Consider the following 24,152-nt stretch of genomic DNA (forward strand, 5'->3'; position numbering starts at 1 on the left):
GAGGACTCTGTTGCTGAAGCATGGATAATCCACTGCTGTGACTTCCACCTTGCCTCAAGTGTGAAAGTTACTTCCCCAGCCTATGTTTCCATTTGGCAAGTGTTTGAGGCTTGGTGTGAAGAACGAGGGGTTCATCCTCATTTGGTTAAAATCTTGCTCGATTTGGATTTTTTTCTTGTTTGTTTTTTTTTGCAGGATGGGTTGTTTAAGGGCTTGGCCCTTAATTCTTTGAAGGTACAGGTGATGGCTCTTACCTGTTTCCAAGGTCACTTGAAGGGTGAACTCTTGCTGGTCCATCCAGTTGTAACCCAGTTCATGAAAGGGTGAAGAATCTTCATCCCCCCTTGAGGTTGCTGGTGCCCTTGTGGTGTCTTAATCTGGTTCTGTGATCCCACCTTTCAATCACTGCATAGCCTCTCCTTGAGTTTACTTACTAGAGGACGGTGTTCTGTGTGTAGAGTCCCGACTGTGGGCTCTGCCTTGCCAGGAACCGTTTCTGCAAATGATTCCAGGGGCAGTCCATCTGTGAACTGTTCCATTTTCTTTTGCCCAAAAATGGTCTCGGATTTTCACTTGAATCAATTTCCCTACCGACTCTGGACAGGGAGAGACGTGAATGAATGTCCCCTGTTAAGAACCTTGAGTGTCAAGCGGCATACCATGAGGATTTGGAGGTTTCTAACAGTCTCAGGAAGACAGACCGGCAGTTTGTACTCCACAGTGGTAGTAAACAGGGTGAGCCGGCATTACGGGCTACGATAGCCTGCTGGATTAAGGAGGTTACTATGGTCGCGCATATGGATCCTAAGCAGTCATTGTCTAGTGAGGTTAAGGCTCATTCCACTAGGGCTAAAGCCATGTCATGGGCGAAGATGAGATTGCTGTTTCCCCTCGAGTTTTGCCAAGCTGCAATGTGGTCCTCCTTACACACCTTTTCCAGGCATTACCACCTGGATGTGCAAGCCCAGGAGGATGCAGCCTTTGCGTGTAAGGTTTTGATCGGACCATGGGCAGCCTCCCACCCTGTTTGGGAGAAGCTTTGGTACATCTCACTGGTGTGGATTAACCTGTCTGAATGCTTGGAAAGGAGAAATTACTACTTACCTCATAATTTCCTTTTCTTTAATGAAGACAGGTTAATCCATCTTCCTGCCCTTGGCTACTGGATGATGCTGCTATTGTCCTCCTTAGTGGCTGTCTCTCCAGGGATTACTAATAAGTGTCAGATCCAGTCCCTAGATTAGTGATAATATACTCCTTGCCTGAACTCAGTGTTTTTTCTGTTCAAGAATCTATTCTAATATCAGAAGAGAATGTTCTACCACCCACTTCAGGACAGAGGACACATCAGCCCTTCGATCTAGTGGTGGAGTTGGTGAAGGATTTCTTTGCCTCCCTAGTGGCTAAAAATGAGGATGTGGCACCACAAGCGGACTTCAGATTCCAGAGAATAGACTCAGGCTGGACTCTGGTAAAAATATTTCATAAACTTCTTTATTGGTGGCCAGAAATAAACAAAAGCAGCTCTGCTATTTTTTGCAGTTCCACAAACAAATGAAGTCATAAAACTTAGAGTTCAGCAGTATTCACTTTCTCTAAGCTTCCTTGCCTCCTGGGCCTGATTAGTTATACTCCTTTTCTAGGGATCTCCACCCAGGACCAGGATTCCCTGCTATATTAGGTTAAGGTAGATCAGACCAGTTCTTTGGAGCCAGTCTTTTAAGGTGTCTGTGGTTTTCTCCTATATACCCCTTCACAGAAGGTACCTTCCACCCTCTCCAGAATATCAGATTTACTGTCTTGAGAAAGAATCCCAGTATCTCCAATATATAGGGATATGCCATCAGAACCCCTTGGCAGAGCCAGCAGCTATTCCATTCTCTGAGGTCAAGCAGGATGGCAGTCCTCACACATGGGTGACATCATCCGATGGAGCCTGGCATAGAAAAGTTGCTAGAACTTTGACTGAGCCGCTCTGAGCATGTCTGCATGCCATTATACTACACATCCACGCAGGGTCCCTTCAGTCTCATAATACAGAATTCAGGAAAAACCCACAAAGTGGAAACCTGATTACACAGGGAGGTGGGCAGATTTCTTGAGAACTCATATCCTGCCATCCATCTGTTACAGGTAAGCAACTCTTTCTCAGAGAACAAGCAGGATAGAAGTTCTCACACATGGTTGAATCATTAGCTATTGGCTGCCCCCAACATAAAAGGGGACCAACAAAACATCAAAACAAGTGCCATCGGGCACAACAATAACCAGTTTTGTTGGTAACAAGCGAAGGCAGCCTTGTTTGAGGACAGATTGGCCAAACCTGCTGCCGTGTTGGCCATCCCTGTCCAGACAATAATGTGATATGAATGTGTGGAGAAAATGCCACATTGCAGCTCTGAAGATCTCCTCCATAGGAACTGCTCACAAGTGGGTCACCGATGCAGATATAGCTCTAACAGAGTGAAACTTGACATGCCCTCAAGATGTAATGTTGCCTGGATATAACAGAGAAGAAGACTGCGAGAGCATCTGCTTGGCAACGGCAATACTCAGACTGTTCTGGTCAAAAGAAATAAAAAGCTGTGTGACTGTCTATGGGCTCTGTCCTTTCCAAATAGAAGGTTAAGGCTCTTTTGTAGTCCAAACATTGCAGGGCTTCTTCTCCTTGGTGCAAATAGAACCTGGGAAAGTATGTTGGCAAGATGGACTGGTTAAGATGGATGTCTGACTCTATCATAGGCAGGAAAATAGAGTGCATACGCAAGACCACCCTGTCATGAAAAAACTTAGTGTAAGATGGATAAGTTACTAAGGCCTGGAGCTCACTGACCCTGCATGCTGAAGTGACCACCACCAGAAATATGACCTTCAAGGTCAAGACCTTTAGGTTACAGGAACGAAGAGGCCCAAAAGGAGATTTCATCAGCTGGGCCAACAACACATTGAAGTCCCAGGCTACAGCAGGAGGCCTTTGGGGGAGGCTTCAATGAAGCAGACCTCAAATGAACCGTACAATTATATGCTGCACAGAGAAGGGCTTACCCCCTCTACACTGTGATGATATACACTAATTTCACTCAGGTGAATCCTCATGGAGTTTGTTTAGGTGAAGAAGGAAGTCAAGCAGTTTGTGTCAGACAGGAGAAAGGATATATAAGGCCTTTTACTCACACCACAGAAAGCACCTCCTCCGCTTCAGTCCATACAACTTTCTAGTGGAAGGCTTTTTGGAAGCCTCCAGGACACGAGACACATCCTATGAGAGATTGAGGGGTTGGAGAGTCATTCTCTCAACGGATCTTGTCACTCACAGATGGATGAAGGTTGGAATGATGCAACGGGCCCCAATCCTGGGTGATGAGATCTGAGGAAGTCCCCACTCTGATCAATTTCTGGATGGATATTTCCTTTAGGAGTGGAAAGCAGACCTATCCCAGTCAATAAGAGGCTATGAGAATCAGAGTCCCCCCTGGCCTCGCGGCTTCAATAAAGTCTTCGCTCTTCGCTGCCAGTGGTACTGAAGGTTGTGTACAAAAAACCAATTGCTCCAATGTAGGCTGAAGGCATCTGAGGCTAGCCTGCCATGAGTCCTGTACAGTGAGCAGAATTGAGGAACCTTCCTGTTTCAAGGCATGGTGAGTGGACCCCATCTGGGCTCCTACAGAGGCGGAAGATCAGATTCATCATACCTAGATCTAGAGACCACTTGTGGGGCCTGAAAGAGTGACTCGGCCTGTCCGCTAATACATTTTCCACGCTGGCAAGATACATGGTCCTGAGCACCATCCTGTGGGAATGAGCCCATCACCAGATATGAACCACTTCCTGATGCAGGAGGTATAAGCTTGTGCCTCCCTGCATTGCAGTTTGGTTGTTGGTGTGTATTAGGACAATTTTGTTGGACAGCCAATCTCTGAAAGCCCACAGAACTTACCTGATTGCCCAAAGATCCAGGAAATTAGTCTGACATTGCTTTTCCAGGGTGGCTCACAAGCACTTGGGGCTGAGCCCATCTGCATGAGCTCCCCAGGCCAATGTGGACGGATCCGTGGTCAACATAATTTAAACCCGGGGACTTTGTAAGGTAACCCTGGGAGTCACGCTAGACCAACACCTCAACTTCAAACCTCACATTAAGTCACTGCTGAAAGCGGGCTTTTTCAAGCTCCAGATCCTTAAAAATCTCAAACCACTACTCCACACACAGGACTTCCGCCTAGTCTTGCAGTCAACCATTTTCTCCAAATTGGGCTACTGCATGCCCTCCTGCTAGGCCTACCACACTCTACCATCAAACCCTTGCAAACTCTGCAAAATGCCATGGCGAGAATCTTAACCAATACCCATAAGAGAGAACATATCACACCCATTCTTATCGATCTGCATTGGCTGCCCATCCCTTTCCGCATTCAATATAAAACCCTGACCATACTGCACAACACTCTCTACAAAAACAACTCCACCTGGCTCAAGGAAATGCCTCACTTCCACTCTTCCAATCACCCCGCAAGATCCACCCTTGCTGGCACACTACACACACCCCCCCCCCCTAAAAATTGCACACCACTCCACCACCAGAGAAAGAGCATTCACCATAGCAGGCCCCGCCCTCTGGAACTCCCTCCCCACTCAACTCCGTCTCGAACCCTCCCTGCCTGCCTTTAAAAAAGGCATCAAGACCTGGTTGTTCAGGCAGGCCTACCCCGAAACCAACCCCCCTTAGACACATGCCTCCCCTGCACCTTAACTCTCGTTCAGTAAGAATGTCTCTGTATCCAATAATCTGCTGTAAATAAGTTAATCTCTGCTTTTGGTATTTTATATTCTGTTGTAAATAACCTGCTAATCAGTTTTGTTATCCCTCTCTACCTTCTTTGCTGCTCTCTCTTCTTCCTCGCTGTCTATCCCACCCTCCCCCCACTCCCTTTCTCATGCCTGCTCCCTCCCCCCGCTCCCTGTTTTTTGTAATTCCATTCTGTCTCAAGTTCATTGTGAACCGGCGTGATGTGCCACACGAACGCCGGTATATTAAAAGCTGTTAAATAAAAAAATAAAAATAAAAAACCCCTCATTCCAGATTGGAATTGACCCACCACCAAATTTGTCCCTGAAAGCTGGAGAAATTCAGATGCAATCTTGAAAGTCCTGTGTGTCCTGATGCCATTAGGATCTTAAGGTCCACTGGGCTCTATTCATATGCAGCCATGCCAAGGGAGTGAAATACACTGTGTAGCAGCCATATATCCCAGTAACTTCAACATGTTCCAGGCTGATACCTGCTGACTCTTTTGAATCTCTGCCGCAATAGTCATCAGGTTGGTGGCCTGTTGCAACAACAGGACGGTCTTGTCCTGAGCCATGTCTAGCAGGGTTTCAATGAAGTCCAATTGAGGTGACAGCCTGAAATGGGACTTGGGGTAGTTGATGATGAACCCTAGTGACTTCAGCACCTGGATGATCAGGTGTATGGATGCTTCGGCCCCTGCCTGAAAGGTGCTCTTGACCAGCCAATCATCTAGATAGGGAAAAACATGGCCTCCCAGCCTGCACAAGTGTGCCAACACCACAGCTAGGCATTTTGTCAAGACACGTGAGGCGTGTACATAGCACTGGAAGTGCTGGGTTCCCACCACAAACTGGAGATATATCTGATTGGGGAAGATCTCGATATGGGTGTACAAGTCCTTCAAATCTCACCTAGGGCCCGTTTTTGTTTAGGCTCCCCCCCATTGTTATCAACAAAACTGGTTATTGTGCTGTTGGCACTTATTTTCGTGTTTTGTTGATCCCCTTTTATGTTGGGGGGGCAGCCTGTAGCTAGTGATTCGCTCCATGGTGAGACCGCACCTTGAATACTGTGTACAATTCTGGTCTCCGCATCTCAAAAAAGATATAATTGCAATGGAGAAGGTACAGAGAAGGGCTACCAAAATGATAAGGGGAATGGAACAACTCCCCTATGAGGAAAGACTAAAGAGGTTAGGACTTTTCAGCTTGGAGAAGAGATGACTGAGGGGGAATATGATAGAGGTGTTTAAAATCATGAGAGGTCTAGAACGGGTAGATGTGAATCAGTTATTTACTCTTTCGGATAGTAGAAAGACTAGGGGGCACTCCATGAAGTTAGCATGGGCACATTTAAAACTAATCGGAGAAAGTTCTTTTTTACTCAACGCACAATTAAACTCTGGAATTTGTTGCCAGAGGATGTGGTTAGTGCAGTTAGTATAGCTGTGTTTAAAAAAGGATTGGATAAGTTCTTGGAGGAGAAGTCTATTACCTGCTATTAAGTTCACTTAGAGAATAGCCACTGCCATTAGCAATGGTAACATGGAATAGACTTAGTTTTTGGGTACTTGCCAGGTTCTTATGGCCTGGATTGGCCACTGTTGGAAACAGGATGCTGGGCTTGATGGACCCTTGGTCTGACCCAGTATGGCATTTTCTTATGTTCTTAACTGCTATCCTGCTTGTCCTCTGAGAAAGCAGAGTTGCTTACTTATAACAGGTAGACAGCAAGTTGGTAGTTCTCACAAATTTTGCCCATTACTCCATGGAATTGGGTTTCCACTTTGTGAGTTATTCCTGAATTCTGTATTATAGGATTGAATGGACCCCACATGGATGTGTAGTATAATGGCATGCAAAGCATGAGAGCCTCAGTCAAAGTTCTAGAAACTTTGATATATGTTTTCTGTACCAGGGTAATTTGGATGATGTCACCCATGTGTGAGGACTGGCATCCTGCTGAACTTGGAGAATACATGTTATAGGTAAGCAACTCTGCTATGCTGATATCCTGCAGGAATTTAAAATGAGAATGTGAGAAAACCCTGGAGGACTACCTTGCAACAACTTAAAAATCAAGGTTAAAACTTTGAATTTGACTGTTTGTTCCACTGACAACCAATGGAACCGATGAAGCAAAGGAGTTACATGATCTCAATAACTGCCAACTATCATCCCATCTCTAGCCTCCCTTTTGCTTCCAAACCACTTCAATATGCTGTTCACCGCTACTGTGTTGACTTTCTTTCATCTTAGATCATTTTTTATCTACTCCAGTCTGATTTTGGCCCTTTACATTCCACAGAAACAGCCTTTGCCAATGTCTCCAGTGACATGTTTATGACTAAAACTAAAGGCCTTTACTAACACTGTTGATCACCACCTACTCCTTACTAGTCTGTCCTCACTTGGATTTTAGGCCTTCTTACCTCTCCTATTTCACTTTTAGTATTTCCTCTGGCAGATCGTTCTCCACTGCCATCCCTCTAACAATTGGAGTGTACTGGGCCCTCTTCTCATCTCTCTGGATACTAATTCCCTTGGTGCTCCAATTCCCGCTCATGACTTTCAATGCCACTTTTATGCTAATGATCCCCAGATTTACCTCTCTGCACCAGAAAGTTCATCAGGAATTCAGTCCTAAATCTCAGCCTGCTTGTCTGCTAAAATAAAAGAATTGGGATATTAGCCAATTTCTTACTATAAGCCAGCTATACCACCAGTATTCCAAGCTACAACATTTGTGTGGTCATGTTCCTTCAGTCTTAATAGGCATAAAGGTACATGGAAGTTTAAGAAAAATGGTGGCTCCTGGAGCCAACACATTTTGCTTTAAAAAAAAGAAATTGTTTCCTTTGAACTTGAGTCATACAGGAAAAATCCTAAAATGTCTGTATTTTATGGCCACAAAATGAATAATCTTTATTCTTAAAATCCTTTTGAAGAACAAGATCCCTTTCTTTTTCAAAACTAAAGGAAACAGTTACTCTAGTGGGTACAACATGCACTGAGGCCTAAAGAAAAGTTGACATAACAGGACTCGCCAACAATGAGGCATCCAACTTATCTTCTAAACTCAAAACTTCTTGCCGAAGCAAATAGTAAATCTTAGAAACACCTGGCATTTTATCCTCTGGTATAATCAAGACTTCAATATGATATTTCCTAAACATTTCAAAACATGACAACAATCTTGTAACCGGAAAATTTAAAAAAACCACATTCTTTGATCTCACACAATTTTCTGGCATTTCTAATTGTGCACAAATAAGCTATCCTTTATAGATGATATCCCAGTTTTCTGTAAAGATGATACCTGAAAACTGAGTGTAGACCTTGAGCACTCAAATCTTTTTAAGCATATTTCCTGTTGTTCAAATTTTGATCCATATTCAGAGATAAAATTACAAAAAAGGGAACAATATGGATCAGAATTTTGTCGAGCTTTGCAACAATTTCTAAACATCTGTTAATGTATCACATGTTTATGTCTAAATGTATCACTCTAGCTTGATGGACTCTATCTGGGTAACATCAAGCTAGGTTGAGAGAACATTGTACAAATCTCATCTTTGTGTGAGTTTCCTCACTCCGAAGGTCATCAAATCTTCACAAGAGTGTACTGTTCTGTTTGTACGTCTCTCTCTGAATGACAAAGTGGCCCCTAACCCCTATACTTCTACCTAAACCTCACCTCGAGGTATTAGGTGGGCCTCATATAGAGGTATAAATACCTACGTACTATAACAGCCTTACAGCTAGTCTCTCTCTCTCTCTCTCTCTCTCTCTCTCTCTCTCTCTCTCTCTCTCTCTCTCTCTCTCTCTCTCTCTCTCTCTCTCTCTCTCTCTCTCTCTCTCTCTCTCTCTCTCTCTCAATGGTTGTAGGTAGGAATTGCAACAATTGTGGCACTTACTGCAAAGTGTGAAAAAGTTATCGCATTCTGCAGTAATATCTATGCGAAATGCTAAGATAGCGCACTTTGTGTTAAATAGGCTATTACCATATAACACACCCCTTTTCCTATCGCATGCGATATTTAGTGTATTTTGATAAATCCAGGCCTAAGTAACAAGTACCTAGCTGGATTCCAGAGTTCAATAGATTCCATGCTGCTTATCACAGGAACAAGCAGTGGATTTCCCCAAGTCCACTTTAATAATGATTTATGGACTTTTCTTCCAGGAACTTGTTCAAACCTTTTACCACATCCTCTGACAATGAATTCCAGAGTTTAATTGTACATTGAGTATAAAAGTATCTTCTTCTATTTATCTTAAATGTATCACCTAGTAATTTTCTTGCATGTCTCCTAGCGCTTGTACTTTTTGAAAAAGTAAACAACAATTTGCGTTTACCTGTTTTAGTTCACTCATTATTTTATAGATCTCTATCATATCTCCCCTCAGAGCCCTACCTTCTTTAGCCTTTTCTCATAGGGGAATCATTCCATCCCCTTTATCATTTTGCTCACACTCCTCTGTACCCTTACTAATTCCACTATTTCTTTTTGAGATGTGGTGACCGGAAACACATGCAGTCAAACCATGGGGCAATACAGAGGCATTTAGATATTCTCTGTTTTATTCTTCAGTCCTTTCCTAATAATTCCTAGCATTCTATTTGCTTTCTTGGCTGCTGCCGCCACACACCAGGCAGAGGATTTCAACATATCCACAATGATGCCTAAATATTTTTCAAGGGTGGTGACTGCCAATGTGGAAGTTTGCATCATGAAGCTATAATTTAGGTTCCTCTTCCCTATATACATCATTTTGCACTTGTCTACATTAAATGCCATCTGCCAATTGGATGCCCAGTATCGTTAGGTTCTCTTGCAATTTCGCACAATCCTCTTGTGATTTAACAACTTTGAATAATTTTGTATCAGCAACAAATTTGACCATCTCACTATTTTCCTTCTGTTCTTAGGCTCCCTATATTGTTATTATTCATTAAGCTATGTTTAGCTCAGCACAGTTATAAGTTGCGTATAATTGATATGGTTTGCTTCAATTATGTTTTACTTGTTTCATGTTTAAGATTTCATATATTAACCTTATGTTATATGTATAACGCTCTGGCGTATGTTCCTGTTCTCTGTACACCGACGCAATATCTCTGATGAGTGGCGGTATATAAAAAACTTTAAATACATAAATTGTTCTATATTTAGAAATATGTTAAACAGGTGCAGTCCTAGCACATCCCTGTGGCACTCAGCTAGTCTCCTTTCTCCAATGAAAGCATTGATTATTTAGCCCTCTGTGTTTTCGGTCTTTTAACCAGTTCTCAATCCCAAATAGAACATTGCCTCCTATCCCATGTCTTTTTAATTTCAAGTCGCTCATGTGGTACTTTGTCAAATGCATTCTGAAGGTCCAGTTACACTATATCAACTGGCTCACATTTATCCACATGTTTATTCACACCTTCAAAAAAATGTAGCAGATTAGTATTGCAAGACTTTCCTTGGCTAAATCCATGTTGGGCTTGTACCATTAAACTATGACTATGTGTTTAACATTTTTATTCTTTATACTAGTTTCAATCATTTTTTCCAGCACTGATAACAAGCTTATTTAGTTGGTAGTTTCCTGATCACCTCTAGAACTCTTTCTAAAAGTTGGCAGCATATTGCTGTCCTCAATCAGGTATCGTGGCTGATTTTAATGATAGATTACAGATTAATAATAGGTCTGCAGTTTCATTTGTCAGTTCTTTCAGTACTCTAGGATGCATACCATCTTGTCCAGGTGATTTGCTATTCTTTAGTTTGTCAGTTTGCCCAATGCATCTTCCAGATTCACTGATATTTGTTTCATTTCCTCTGAATCATCACCTTTAAATATCAATTCTGGCATGGGTATCTGCCTTACATCCTCTTGAGTGATACTGAAAAAAGGAATCATTTAATCTTTCTGCTATGGCTGGGTCCTCCATTAGTACACCTTTTACCTCTTGATCGTCTGATGGTCCAACTGACTGCCTCGCAGGCTTTTTGCTTTGAATTTACCTGAAAAGGGTTTTTATTATGAATTTTTGCTTCTTCAGCAAGCTTTTTTTCAAATTCTGTCTTAGCCTTCCTTATCAATGCTTTGCATCTAACTTGCCAAAGCTTATGCTGTTTCCTGTTTTCTTCAATTGGATCCTGTTTCCATTTTTTGAAAGATGTTCTTTTTGCTATAATAGCCTCTCACCTCACCTTTAACCAGTCTCATGGCATTTGACCTTTCTTCCACCTATTTTAATGTTTCAAAATCATCTGATCTGGGCTTCCAAGATGGTATTGTTAAAGTGTCCATGCCTAATTAAAAGTTTAAATGTTTGCAGTTGCTCTTTTCAGTTTATTCCTTGCCATTTTTCTCATTTTCTCATAATTTCCATTTTGAAAATGAAATGCTTTCGCGGTAGATTTCCTTAATGTCCTCCTCCCAGTTAGCAAGTCAGATTTGATTATATGATTAATATTGCATTTCACATCAAATCATGTGTTCCACTCATGTCTTCCACTAAGAATTAGATCTAAAGGTGACTATCACCAATTTAGGTCACAGAATATGCTCTCAGTTCCCAGCTCCTCTCAAGTCTTCCCCCACTCTACTGACGCAACAGCCACAATTAAATATCAAAATTGGGGTGCTGCCTGATGACCTTACTCCTCAACTGGCTTGGATGGTGGAGGAACAATGCATGCAGTACCAGCACCCACACAGGTAAAGATGGCTCTCCCCAGATTTTGATCATACAGCATACTCTTAGTTTCCAGGTCCTCTTAAGCCTTCCCCTCTTCCGCCTTTCTCTATTTCAGTGGCTAACACTGTGATCCTAACAGTCCCCTCCCCTTAGTCATCTTCAACTCCGCTCTACCTTTTCTGTACATATCCAAAGCTGCTAAAACTTGCCATTTCTTTCTATATAACATCACCAAAATCCATCCTTTCATTTCTGAACATACTTATCCACTCTTATCACCTCATTACCCAGCTAAAATTTAGCCTGATATAAAGAGGTAGGGTAAGGGTATGGCTAAAACCTATCTGGCTAGTACTAACTGGATAAACTTAACTGGGTGAGTCTGGTTGGGGAAAACGCTGTCCTTAATATAACTGGATAACTTTATCCAGGTAAAATTATCAGAGTATTTTCAACTGCAGAACTTTCTGGTTCACCAACCTGCTGAGTATCAACCTCAAAGTGTAATTATAGATTTATCAATAGAGAGATTTGGAGAACAGTATGATTACATTCTTAATATTGTTTACTTAACACTGATAGTGTGGTCTGGATTCTGCTAGGTAAGTATGTCATATGTCAATAACAGGATAAAATGAGTGATTAACATGTCATATTGAAAAAGAAAAGCGCAAAAGCCAAGGAATGGCCAGATCAGTGAAGATAAAATTAATAAAGAAAATAGAGAGGGAGGTGATAATTTCAAAAGAATTGACTCTAATAAAATTTAAAAATCAAACAAATGTATATTCATAAGCCTGAAGAAACAAAGGTGAAGGGAGGGAAATGGTGATACTGGACCTGGTACTGACAAACAGAGAAAGCATTTCAAAGGTCCGGGTAGGCAGCCACCTGAGCACCAGTGATCATCAAATGGTATGGACTGAAATAACAGTCAATTCAGAGAAGAGTCACAGAAAAGTCTGAATCGTGATTTTCAAAATTCCAAATGGATTGGAGGCTATTGGTTAAATGGAAGAACAGTGGATCAAAGAGAGAACAAAACTTTATATTAAAAATTTAAATAAAAATAAGAGAAAATGAGAAGTGTTTCAAAAGTGGTGGCTGTAATAGTAAGAGTAAAACTTCTAGCGTTCAAAACATAAAAGACATCTCAGAAAGAAGCACAAAAGAACATTTGGTGAAGCTGAAAGAGGCGAGAAGTGGTCAGGAGGGCAAACACGAGTCTGAGAAAAGATGGTTAAAAAGTGAAGCAAAGTGACAATTGTTTTCAGATATATCAGTGAGAGGAGGAAGGTCAGATGTATAGTTTTAAGATTGAGTGAAGAAATGTTTGAAGGAGAATATGAGAAACAGAGTAATGGGAAACACATGTTTTCACTAAAGAAGTGATTGCAGATGGACTGCTGATTTATAGGCAAGGACAGAATGCCCTATAGAAACCCTCAGTACACCTTAATAGACCGGTCCCAACAGTCTAGGCCCAGTCCACCTTAACACAGGGCATTCTGGGTTCAGGGTGTTTCCTCTGAGCAAGAATAAAGCATAGGCTCAGAGGAGAGCAAGACAGGCCCCTGAGAGAAGGTGAAGGTAGCTCCTTATAACATAACTGACCTAGTGAAGTTGTTTTGCTGACGTACTGCAAGCTAAGCAGTTTGAATTCTGATTATGTGAACAGTAAAGTTGTGCAAAAGAAGAAAACTGGAGTCCAGACTGTGATTCTGTCCTCTAGCCATCCATAGACCGATCATGCTCTGTGATAGTGCTATTTATGAAGGAGAAGGTTTATGTGAAACTTAAAAACTGAAAGTGGACAAACCCATGGAAGCAGCCAGGATGCATCCTAGGATATTAAGATCTGCTAAGAAAGCTGTGGTGGGAACTTGAAAAGATATATAAAAAGTATATCAATATAAGGGGTTGGAATAGCTCACATATGACACCAGGATAAACAAGCTAGGGCTTTTCAATCTGGAGAAGATAGCTGAGAGGAGCTATTCTAAAGGTTATGGATGGGGTAGAGCAAGTAAATAGGGAACAGTTGTTTATCCTTTCCAATAGTATTAGGACTAGGTGACACCCCATGAACATAATAGCACTTTTAAAACAAATCTGAGAAAGTAAACTTATCACACAATTAAACTGTGGAATGTATTGTGAGAAGATGTAGTGAAAGCAGCATAGCTGGATTTTAAAAAGAAGTTTTAAAAAACAAGTTTATGGCCTTTTCCTAGAGGAAAAGGCCATAAACTTGTTAGTCATGTAAACTTGGGAAAGCCACTGATTGTCCCTGGTTGTGAGCAATAGGGATTGGACCTATTCTTTAGGATCCTGCTGGGTACTTGCAACCTGGGTTGGCCGCTGTCTGACAAGGCTGCTGGGCTTTGATAGACCTTTAATCTAACCCAGTACTGCATTTCTTGTGCTATGTCTGCTGAAGACACTAGATCTTTGGAGACAAGACTAGTTCTGTGAGACTGGAGAAGAGCAGATGATAAAACCATTTGTCCAAGTCGAGGTGTACCAAATTCCTTCCTTGCGCAAAGTCACAGCCACCATTATCATGACCTTGGAAAACATGGGGGATACTATTGCCAGGTAAATGAAGTGTCTGAAATTGCAAATGCCCTCCGAGCATCGCAAACCTGAGGAACTTTTGAATGGGGGATATGTAGATAGATCCAGTTATACCAGAAATTCCCCCCTTTCTGACCGCCGGGGTCACTGAGTACAGAGTTTCCATTCAAAAGGGAAGCATCCACAGAGAGGTATTTACTTTTTCGAGATCCAGAATGGATATACACATCTCCTCTCTTTTTCAGTGCTGCAAAGTAGATGGAATATCTACCCTGACCTCTTTCTGTCTTTGGGTCCAGAGTCAATACCTCCAAGAGAAGAATCCAGTCCAACGTGGACTGAACTGCGGTCCTTTTCTCCTTTGAAGTACATGGGAAGACTATAAAGATGTAGAGAACCAGGCGAGCAAATTCTAAAGTGTAGCCATCCCTTATGATGGAAAGGACCTGCTGGTCTGTTATCTTGGTCCACTTTTAGTAAAATTGGATCAACCTCTATGCATCAGCTGAACCTCATTATGCTATCTTAAGTCATCCAGAGCTGGAGCCTCCACTTCCCAAAAGACTGGGATCTGATTGAGGGGGACTTGGATGGCGCAGCAGATACTACCATAAGCTTACTGGACAGACTGGATGGACCATTTGCCAGTAGAAAAAGACCAAACGATCCATCCAGTCTGCCCAGCAAGCTTATGGTAGTATCTGCTGCGCCATCCAAGTCCCCCTATAATTATCATTTTCTCAGACTGTCAAAAGTCAGGGCCTTAGTTGGTTGTTGTTTGGGTCCAATTCCAATTACCTCTTGCCGTTGAAGCAGAGAGTAATGGTGGAGTTGCATCAAAAGTATCAGGTTTATTGGTTAATGTAAGTAATAGCTGCATCAGCAGGTTACCCCCATTTTTATTTGTTTTACCAGGCTGTAAAATTCAATGTCCTTGTTGGTTGCTGTCTGAATTTAATTCCCCTTTTCCCCCTGCCGTTATGTCAGTTGTATGAGGGTCCTGCCACAAATATACACATATAGAATTATGTGCTGTTAAAATGCGAGAGTTTGGTTGAATGCTAATATTAGAATATTAAATGTTTGTTTATTAAGATTTATAAATTGCCCATACATAAAAGATGAAGCAATGTACATTTCAATCATACATAAAATAAGAATATACAAACAGACCACAATTTACATTCAGGTTGGACTTTACTTGCCCTACTTTTGTTATGCTCAGCTCATTCTTTGAATTGCTTGTACTGCCAAGAGCTGCTAAAATGCAGCTGGATTTGTTAAATATTTTGCAGCAGATTTATATCTTCTTTAAATCACTGACACGTTGATGGGAAATTCTTCTCTCTCATAGCAAGCCTTAAGAAAAAACAGTTGTGAAGAGCTTATCGATAACACAATGGTCAGACTGCAAAAATGCTTGCAATACAGTTTATATACTTGTTTGTGGTGTTAATAGTAACCATTTCTTTTTTTTTTTTTTAATTGATAATTTTATTGCTATCAATCATGAACAATAATATTAGCAAGAAAAAACGAAGCTTGACCGACGTGCCGCAAATGCGCAATGGGTATAGTTGGAGACAGTCAGATTTCAATCTGACATCAGCACTGCATATACCCATGCAGGAAGCTCTGCTCTTCAGTATTTCTCAGTCTCCTTAGCAGTTTGGGACTCTACACACCCTTGCACAGCATTAGAAAATCCAAACCAAAGAAGAGAGAAAATTCCAAAATCTTACCTCTACAAGATGAGTCCCGCTCTCCTGCAATTATACCTAAGGGTCCCTCCCACAGTCAAGAATTCCTGAGGTGATTTCCGAGATCCCTCAGAGGTAAGCCTCGGTCCGGTAGCCGGTTCCCGGCGTGGACTTAGTCCCCAGGAATGGGAGTGGCTGAGAGGCAGCGGGTGCAATACCAAGCGCGGCGGTGAAGGTATTTCTCCCCCCCCCCCCCCCCCCCCCCCCCCGCAGCCGGAGACCGCCTGGCACGAGACCAGGAAGCGCCGAGACAAGGTAAGGTAGAAAAGTTTTTTTAAAGTCTCCAGTCTCCGCGACTCGGATAACCGCACAGATCGCCCTCCGGCATCTGTCCCATCGGGTTGAACAGCCCCATCCGGGCTAGACCCCAATTCGGTACAAGGGTCCTCCCATGTGGAGACCCTCCGGGGGGGCCACCATCTTGCCCGCATGGTTGCTGGTGCCATTTCCCCCTCTTGATCGCCGTATTGTCTGCACAACTGAGCCGTGCGCACAGCGGCGAGCCGGGTGCATAAACTACTTGTGCGCGCAGCGGCGCACGCATCTGTGCCGGGCGCACAGCGGCGCGCTCAATGGCGCCGGGCACACAAATTAAGCCTGTGCGCATAGCGGCGCGTGCATCTCTAGGTGCACATAGTGGCCTGCACACACATCTTCCGCAGCTTACACGTACATCTTCAACGCACTCAGAGCGCATGTCTAAACCTCCCGGTGCGCGCATATAGGCGCACAGACGAGTTTTGAATGACTCCATGCACTCAAATCATGGCACCACCGGCCAAGAAAGCCAAGGGTCAAGCCCTCTGCCCAGTCTGCCACCTGAGAGCTGCGCAATACGAAGTGGCTTCTGCCCTGTGCCTGCAATGCAAAGAGGCCGTGGGGGAACCAGGACAAGCCCCCCCCCCCCCCCCCCCCGGCCAGTAGAAGAATCTGGCTCTACCAACAATAGTACCCCGGACCTCTCTATCCCCAGCTCGGCCCCTCCTCAGTTGGCCCCTCGAGGATCGCCGCTGGGTTCAATATGGACCCAGGAACTTTTTCCTGGGTACAGTTCTTCAAAGGGCTGCAAACCTTTGTCCAGGCACAATCTGTGCCACCGATGACATAGCCACAGCCTCCACCAGAAGACCAAAACCTTCCAGGCCCCTCTCTGCCTCCCCGAGACGTGCCCCCTCCGGGAAAAACAGCCTCCCCTTATGGGACACGGACACCTCAGAGGAAGAGCCAGACTTCCTGGAGAAAGGAGAAATCCCTCCATACCGAACCACGATGCGTTTCTTCTCCAAAGACGAGTTATCAGATCTCTTGTCTCTGAGCCTGAAGACACTGGCCATCCCAGGCACAAGTACCACAGCGGAGCCAAAGACGAACCCTGTTTTGGTCGGGCTCCGTCAGGCCTCATGCCATTTCCCAATGCTACAGGCCGTACAACAACTGATTCACCTGGAATAGAATACACCAGAGGCCAGTTTCAAGGGAGGATGGGCCCTAGAAGCCCTATATCCCCTGGAACCCTCAACTAAAGAACTCCTGGGGTTCCCCAAAGTGGACGCCATGGTCTGCGCTGTCGTTAAGCGCACTACCATCCCAGTTGAAGGAGGAGCTGCACTCAAGGATACCCAGGACAGACATCAGGAGTCCATCCTTAAACAGTCATTTGATGTCGCAGCTATGTCCCTGCAGATCGCTGCCTGCTGCGCCGTGGTGACACGTGCCTCCTTGTCACTTTCCAGGGACGCAACCACACCCGTTGAAACATTAGAACCGGCAATATCTTTCCTCACAGATGCGACCTCCGACCTGGTGTCCATAGTGGCAGCCAGAAGGAAACTCTGGCTCCGAAGTTGGTCAGCCGACGCGACTTCCAAGACAAAACTCACGAGAATGCCTTTCAAAGGAGCCCTCCTGTTCGGCAGCGAACTGGAGAAGTTAGCCAACAAATGGGGTGAATCCCCAGTACCTTGGCTATTGGAGGACAGGAATAAAAGAAGCCAACACCCCTCTCCCCGAACACCCAAGGGCAGAGGATCGCAGTGTTTCAGACCATACAAAAACACATTCCAAGCACCTCGCCTTGCAGGCAGGGGCCAGTCCTTTCGGAACAGACACAACAAGAGGGGAGCCAGCTCAAGTCCAGGCCCCAGCCGCACCCCACAATGAAAATCAACAGACCCATCCACAGGAAGAAGCCAAAGGGGGCAGACTTGCCCTATTCTACCAAAGATGCATCGAGATAACGTCTGACAAGTGGGTCCTAACCATCCATCGTTCGAGAGGGATACCTGGACTTCCACAGCATCCCTTCAGACAAATTTGTGAAATCCCCTTGCCACTCCCTCTCCATGAAGATGGCAGTGGAAACCACACTGACAAAATGACTCGCCCTAAAGGCTATAACACCGGTGCCCACGCATCAACAAAAATACTGGACACTATTCCATCTATTTTATCGTCCCCAAGAAAGAGGGAACGTTCCGGCCCATCCTGGACCTCAAGTCTGTCAACCACTACCTGAGGGTACCACACTTCTGCATGGAAACCCTACGCTCTGTCATAAGGGTAGTACAGCCGGGAGAATTTCTGACCTCTCTGGATCTGTCAGAAGCCTATCTCCACATCCTGGTCCATCACGACCACCAGCGCTTTCTAAGCTTCGCGATCCTGGACAATCATTACCAATTCTGGGCACTGCCCTTCGGACTGGCCACAGCCCCTCGGACGTTCACCAAAATCATGATTGTAGTGGCGGCGACACTGAGGAAAGAAGGAATCCTCGTACACCCGTATCTGGACGATTAGCTGATCAGGGCAAAATCGCCAGAGGAAAGTCACCAGGCGACCACCAGAGTCAAGAATCTACTGCAGACTCTCGGGTGGGTCGTCAACACAACCAAGAGTTGCCTGCAACCCTCCCAATCACTAGAATACCTAGGAGACCGGTTTGACACCAAACAAGATATGGTCGTTCTTCCCCTTACAAGGAGAAGGAAATTGATGGGACCAGTTGCAAAAACTGTTGAACTGCGCTCAGCCCAAGGTATGGGACTACCTCCAAGTCCTCGGCCTCATGACATCAACCCTAGAAATTGTCCCATGGGCAAGAACAAGGGCCCACATGCGACCACTTCAACGTTCCCTACTGTCACGCTGGAACCCAATGTCTCAGGACTACGCCGTTCGCCTCCAGCTACCAGCAGAGGTACAGACCCAGCTCAAATGGTGGCTACAAGAAGACCATCTGAGCAAGGGAGCAAGGCTATCCCCACCTGGGTCTTTCTCACCACTGATGCGAGCATACGAGGGTGGGGAGCCCACTGCCAGAACTGATGGCCCAGGGGCAATGGGACAAGGAAGAGTTGGGATGGAACATCAACCGACTGGAAGCCCGGGCAGTCAGACTAGCCTGCCTACAATTCAGTCACAGACTCCGGGGCGAATCTGTCAGTCATGTCAGACAACGCCACAGTTGCCTACATCAACCGCCAGGGAGGAACCAGAAGCCAACGGGTGTCCCTGGAAATAAACCCCCTAATGGCGTGGGCGGAAGCAAACCTGCAAGGGATCTCATCCGCCCGCATCGTGGGAAAAGACAATGTCACTGCGGATTACCTCAGCAGAGAAAGTCTATACCCAGGGGAATAGATGCTGTCAACCACAACCTTCCAATTGATAGTAAACCATGGATCTTCTGGCAACCCAGTCCCAACGCCCAAGTTCCCAACTTCTTCAGCCGCAGACAAGAACCACAATTCCAGGGGATCGATGCCCTCATCCAGACCTGGTCACGGGAGGACCTGCTTGTACGCCTTTCCCCCATGGCCACTACTGGGCGGAATGATCCACAAGATAGAATATCACAAAGGGCTAGTACTTCTAGTGGCCCCGGACTGGACAAGAAGACTGTGGTAAGCAGACATGCGAAGACTTCTGGCAGGGAACCCCCTGTGTCTACCTCCACACAGGGACATACTCAAGCAAGGACCGGTCCTCCACGAAGACCCAACTCGATTCTCTCTTACAGTCTGGCCATTGAGAGGACTCACCTGAAGAAGAGTGGATACTCGGAGGCAGTGATTGACACCTTGCTCCGAGCACGCAAGTTTTCCACGTCTCTAACCTACATACGAATATGGAGAATATTCGAAGTCTGGTGTGAAGACCACGACATCCTTCCGCGGACAGTCAAAATCCCCATGATCCTGGAATTTCTGCAGGGATGGCTTAAAGAAGGGATTGTCTCTCAGCTCCATCAAGGTTCAGGTGGCAGCACTGGCCTGCTTCAGAGCCAAAGTGGACGGCATCAGTCTATCTTCCCATCCAGACGAGTCCCGCTTCCTGAGAGGGGTCAAACAAATCTGACCACCACTAAAGTGGCCGGTACCCCTATGGAATCTCAATCTAGTAGTAGACTTCCTAGCGGGAGCCTCCTTCAGACCTACCTGCGGTCTGTCCCTATGGCTCCTGACGTTGAAGACCGCATTCCTAGTGGCAATATATTCAGCCCGTCGCATCTCTGAACTTCAAGCACTATCCTGTCGGGAACAGTTCCTCAGATTCACACCAGTATCCATACAGCTATGCACTGTCTCCTCCTTCCTTCCAAAGGTGGTTTCGCATTTGCACCTAAACCAAACCATCTTGCTACTATCTCCAGACGAGCATAAGGACTCTGAAGACTCTCGCCTTCTTCGCCATCTTAACGTTGGCAGACTCCTAGTCTGATACCTGGAAAGATCGGAATCCGTACGAAAGACGGACCACCTATTTGTCCTTCACAGCGGGAAGAAACAAGGGGAAGCGGCCTCGCGGGCAACCATAGCCCACTGGATCAAAGAAGTAATCAAGGCGGCCTACGTGGAGGCAGGGAAATCTCCAGCTCTATAAGTCAAGGCCCATTCCACGAGGGCCCAGGCAGTGGCCTGGGCAGAAACCAAGATGCTGTCACCCGCCAACATCTGTCTGGCGGCAACGTGGTCCTCCATTCACACCTTCTCGAGGTTCTACCGTCTGGATGTTCAGGCCCGGGAGGACACAGCATTCGCAAGGGCAGTGGGCCAGCCTCCCACCAGTGACCCGGGTGGGAGGCTGGGCCACGTGCAGCCTCCCACCCAGGTCAGGAGTAGCTTTTGTATATCCCATTGGTCCTGAGTCCATCTGCTACACGCTAGGAAATGGAGAAATTACTTACCTGATAATTTTGTTCTGCTTAGTGTAGACAGATGGACTCAGCATCCCACCCACGGCTGCACCGAAATACGTAAACCTCGGGTGACAATCCCTGAGAGCAAGACATGCGTGGGAAAGCCTGACTTTACTCCTATTTAAGACACCCATAGTTGCCGGGTGTCGGTGTTTCTTGGTTGAGTGCACTGGCGGTCTCCAGCTGAAAATCACGTCAACCGGTATCAAGTTCATCAAGTTAATCAAACACACATATATCCACAATTGCTTTTCGAGGAGAATACTGAAGAGCAGAGCTTCCTGCACAGGTATATGTAGTGCTGACGTCAGATTGAAATCTGACTACGTCTCCAATTCCTATCAGGAGTACACTATACCCATTGGTCCTGAGTCCATCTGTCTACACTAAGAAAAACGAAATTATCAGGTAAGTAATTTCTCCAATCTATCAATTTCAAAATATTTCACTGTCCTTTCCTACATAAGAATCTCCATTAACTGCCAGTCCAATTCCCAGTCTCCTTCCTATACCACTTTTATAAACAGAGACATCAAAGGAGAAAAGGACTGCAGTTCAGTCCACGTTGGACTGGCTTCTCTTGGAGGTAGTGATTCCGGACCCATAGACAGAAAGAGGTCAGGGCAGATATTCCATCTACTTTACAGCACTGAAAAGAAAGGACATGTGTCTATCCATTCTGGATCTTGAAAAAGTAAATACCTCTCTATGGATGCTTCCCTTTTGAATGGAAACTCTGTACTCAGTGAATCACGGTGGTCCGAAAGGGGGAGTTTCTGGTATAATTGGATCTACCTGCAAATCCCTATTCAAAGGTTCCTCAGGTTTCGGTGCTCGGAGGGTATTTGCAATTTCAGACCCTTCATTTGGCCTGGCAATAGTATCCCCCATGTTTTCCAAGGTCATGATAATGGTGGCTGAAATCTGGAATATTTGGGGGTGCTTTTTGAGACAAAGGTAGGCAAGGTAATCTTTACATTGGATGGGGGTGCTGAAACTATAGGATCAGATCAGTCACCTGTAGAGCATGAGAATTACCAAGGTCTGGGATAATCTTCAGGTCTTGGTTTCCATGGTATCAACATTGGATCTTGGCATTTGTTCTCACATAAGACCATTACAGGGAGCCCTTCTGTCATGGTGGAGTCCCTAGTCAGAGGATTTTGAGGCCAGGTTTCCCTTGTATGGGGAAGCCAGATGGAGTTTTCCTGGTGGCTTTCGCAAGACAATTTGTCTAAAAGAATGGAGTTGAAATTCTAGATTAGAAATTAATAGCCATTTGTTATGGGCAGACTGCGCAGGGCCTGTAGTTGGCGTCTGAAGCTTCATGGTCCATCAGTTAGTTAGAAACAAGGGTAATCAGGAAAGCTTTGGTGTTTTCTCCTGTTAGTCTGAAACAGTGGTAGAGGTTTTGTTGATGGCGGTGGCATATATCAACAGACAATGGGGCACCAAGAGTCCAACAGTCTCCTTAGAGGACAGGATATTACTCTGTTGGGCAGAGCAACATCTGAAGGTCTTGTCTCATGCAACTGGGATGGAGAATGTGTAAGCAGATTTTCTGAGCGGACACACTCTGGACTCCAGAGAGTGGGAGTTGGCGCAAGAAGTGTTATCCCTTATTGAGGACACCTGAGGGTTCCCCAGTTTGATTTGATGGTGAAAGGCCTGAATGCCAAGACTCCACGGTTTTTCAGACAAAGATAGGCAGCCAAGTTGGAGGGCCCTGGTACCCTTTCCCAGCTATGGCCTACAGAGATTCTGCTTTGTGTCCCTCCTTAGCCTCTGATAGGCAAGGTAGTCAGACTCATAGAAAAGCATCGAGCCAAAGTGATCCTCGTGGCTCCAGAGTGGTTTAGACAGCAGAGGTGTGCAGACTTGGTGATTCTCAAGTTACAGAGTCCATTGAGTGTCATATTCCTGGTCTGTTTTAACGAGTTCCAATTTTCTAGAAGGAGGTAGATTGCTTTTGTCTCACAGCCCAGCTTTCAAGTGGAGTAGGATGAGAATTTAGGGTTATTTGGAAAGTCATTACAACTTTGCTTCAAGCTAGGAAGCCCTTAATGTCTTTGGGATACGTGCGAGTTTGGGACATGTTAAGGCCTCTGTTTCGTCGATTCTTTTAAGAACACTCCATGCAGGTCACCAAAAGAGATAGTCTTGGTTTTAAACATGGATACTTAACACTTCATTCATTTTCTTCCTCAGAAATCAACAAGTTAGTGACACACATACATGTACACTGAAAGTCCTAGTTCAGATTTGCTTGTCTGTTGTCACATGTACTATGTCACAAGTGGTACCCATGCTAATTTAAAACTTTACTGTGCAGCATTTATGTACTAAAAGTTTATATTCTCCTTTATTAGACCTTAGCTCTGAACTAATAACAGAATTTACTTTGAAAGTGTAGCTTGTATGTAATTTTCATTACTTAAAAATCTTATATATTTGAAAATCAGCCCAGTGGTTATAGTGATAAAACATATTTTTGCACTATGCACACACAAGGAAAAGATCATTATTAATTTAAACCTTTTCTGCACAAATTTGAACTTTGCAGGTGCCATTATAGCTTGCTATTGTCTGACCTCTGCAAAATCTAGTAATGAGCTTCCTGGCAGAATTTGTAGGGGCTTGGAACTCTGCCAGGAAGGGAACACAATCTTATTCTAACGCAGACCAGCCTTCAAAACATAGAAAAGTAACATGTAATTAAATTGAGGGAGAATTTGGATTAGTTAAGTTGAAATGCCTCCTTAACTTCATATTGTTCTCATTATATACATTAAGTAAACCATTTCCTCACCATATTTTTAATGACTATTTGTTCCTGAAGAAAAGTAGAATCTTAGTAGGCTGAATACCTTATAAAGGATTTAAAAAGAGCTTTCAAGACTACACAGGTCCCTTTGTCATCTGAAGATGAGGGATCTATGTACTTTGAAAGCTTGTGTATCAAACAATTTTTTTTAAATACATCCAATATCATAAGTAAAACCTTTATTTTCTTCTGTCCATTTCAAATCTTTTTTTCTCATTCATTTTATTCTAGTTCTTTATTTCCTTTTTCTTTTTCTTCATTTGTCAGTGGTTCTTTTTCTTTTTCTTCTTCTTCAACTGTCAGTGG

At 44.4% G+C, this 24,152-nt stretch overlaps 1 protein-coding gene across 5 annotated transcripts in view; it reads left to right on the forward strand.

Moving 5' to 3' along the window:
* Nucleotides 1-24,152, forward strand: part of OXR1 (oxidation resistance 1) — a 1,217,970-nt gene that overhangs the window by 1,060,447 nt on the left and 133,371 nt on the right. The gene's annotated exons all lie outside the window — the stretch shown is intronic.

The sequence above is a fragment of the Rhinatrema bivittatum genome, chromosome 2, assembly GCF_901001135.1.
Source record: "Rhinatrema bivittatum chromosome 2, aRhiBiv1.1, whole genome shotgun sequence".
NCBI classification, from domain to species: Eukaryota; Metazoa; Chordata; class Amphibia; order Gymnophiona; family Rhinatrematidae; genus Rhinatrema; species Rhinatrema bivittatum.